The following is a 2,495-nucleotide window of genomic DNA, read 5'->3' on the forward strand; positions in this document are numbered from 1 at the left end:
ACAAAGAAGAGCCAACCTACGACGAGATTACAAGAGAATGCACGAGGGGTTATCTTCGGACGAAGAATTGTCAGACACTTGTTCTGCTGTCGCTTCTGACGACACCACATCCAGTGTTGGACAAATCAGAGAATCATTTGCAATTACGCCAGATCAATTGGCTCACATGCTGCAGGAAGCATTGGCTAAACAACGCGAAGAAATCAGAGCCGAGTTCAAGACCGAGATGGAGTTGACTATGCAGCAAATGCGAGATTTGCAGGTTCAACAACATCAACCGGATTCAAGCCAAAGAGCAGAATCCAGTCGGCGTAATGAAGAGGATGAAACGATATTTGAAGATCCTCCTCCAGATAAAGACAACTCCGGAAGCGATCCGACCAAGTCAGCCACTCAACCTCCACAGATCTATTTGAAGAAAAGCGAGGAAGAGGACAAGAAGATGCACGATCTTGAGAGCAAAGTCAACGCTTTGATGACGGCTCAAGAAGTGAAGAAAACGGGCATCCCATACCCGTATCCGAGGGAGTGGGACCTGATTCCTTATCCCCAGAAATTTAATTTGATTAACTTTACTCCTTTTGATGGCAGGGGTTCACCAACTCAGCACTTGATCTATTTCAAGTCGCATCTCGGCGCAATATCTGGGAACGAAGCCCTGATGGTCCGGTCATTCGTAGGAACCCTTCGCGGGCCTGCCTTCGATTGGTACCGACGCCTTAAGCCTGGGAGTATCATTAGCTGGGCAGACATGGAAGAGTTATTCCTCACCAATTTCTTCGACGACGACACGGAAGTCTCGATCGGAACATTGTTGGATGAGAAGCAGAAGGATGGGGAATCGGTTGATGTCTTTGTCAAACGATTCCGGGACAAAGCGGTGAACTGCAGAGATCCACTCACTGAGGAATTTATTCTGCAAACATGTCATAATAATCTGTCCTTGGATGTATTAGAAGTGGTGGGGGTTGTTCCCTCTAAAACTTGGAAAGAGATGAAAGTAAGAGGTGAACAAGCTGAACGCTTCCTCAAGAGAAAGAATTTGGAGCGAGGTTTGCCACCAGCTAATAATCAGAATCAAAATCAAAAGCAGAACTTTAACCCTCGAGGCAGAGGAAGAGGGTCTGTAGCCGCTGTGGACGCACATCAGACGTCACAACAGCCACCGCAACAACCGCAACAATCATCCTTCCAGTTGGCGCCAAACCAGAATCAACAGCCTTCGAAGCAGTTTAAGAATTCTGAGCCCAGATTCCCAAAGGAATACTCTTTCAAAGATGATGAAGTTCCGGTCATCTTCAAATACTTGTTAGAGAACAACAAGATCAAGCTTCCACCGGTCACAAACCAAGAAGAAGCAACGAAGATCAATGACCCAAAGTATTGTGCATATCACAGAAGGGTCCACCATCCTACTAAGACATGTTATGTCTTAAAGGATAAAATACAAACATTAATTGATGTTGGTATTGTGACGCCGAAGCCAAAGGAGAAGAAGGTAGGCGCAAACGCGGTCTCTATTAGCTTCGGATCGGTTCCTTTGTCCTGGTTTCAAGCCGAGCCAGTATCAAAGGTCAAGATGCAAACCATCAACGATGACCCTCATGGACAGCGCCAGAAGGGGCTCGTATCTCACACAGCCCCCAACGGCGAAATCCTTTGGGTTCATCCGGATTTGCTTGAAGATGAACAGTGGACGACACCCACATCAAAGAAGAAGTCAAAAGGCAAGGGAAAGGAGAAGTCCTGCTATGGAGCCTCGGCGATTCCCGAGAAGAACGATGAGGATATAGCAGCTTTATCACTTTCTGATGGAGAACAGGAAGTTTTTGCTACAAGAAGTGGAAACGAGTACCATTATAGGTATCCGGAAACCTCAGATCCAAATGCCAAAACTCTTACGGAGCTGGGGGTAGCCATAACTCCACCAGTAGCAGCTGAAAAACCTCAGAAAGTTGTTAAGCAAAAAGAAAAAGAACCTCAACACAGAGAGGTTCAAATTCCGAAGCAGTCTCGTTTTAGTCGACCGATTGGACGAGACAAACCGGAAAGCTCGAACGCACCATATCGTTTCGACGTTATGGCTCAGCTGGCTAATATCCCAGCAAGAATCACATTGTACGAGTTGCTGCGCCTCTCAAAAGAAACCAGAGAAGCTTTACAAGAAGCTTTGGCTGATTCTGAGGTATTCCTCACTCAGATCAAGCCAACTCCCGAAAAGCCAGAGTCATCAGTACAGCATTGCAATCTGGCAGCCACAAAATTTCCTTGCATCGCTTTCACAAAAGAAGATATGCAAGTTAGGAATTCGAAGCATGATAGACCGTTATATTTTACTGGATATATCGGTTCGAGCATGGTCAACCGGATCCAAGTCGATCCGGGTTCCGCCGTTAGTATCATGCCACTCCGGTTGATGTACCACCTCGGAATTCCCGCCAGCAAGTTAGCCTCCACTGGAACGGTTATCTATGGTTTCAACACAAGCGGGTCAC

This window comes from Asparagus officinalis, chromosome 6, assembly GCF_001876935.1.
Source record: "Asparagus officinalis chromosome 6, Aspof.V1, whole genome shotgun sequence".
Taxonomy (NCBI): Eukaryota; Viridiplantae; Streptophyta; class Magnoliopsida; order Asparagales; family Asparagaceae; genus Asparagus; species Asparagus officinalis.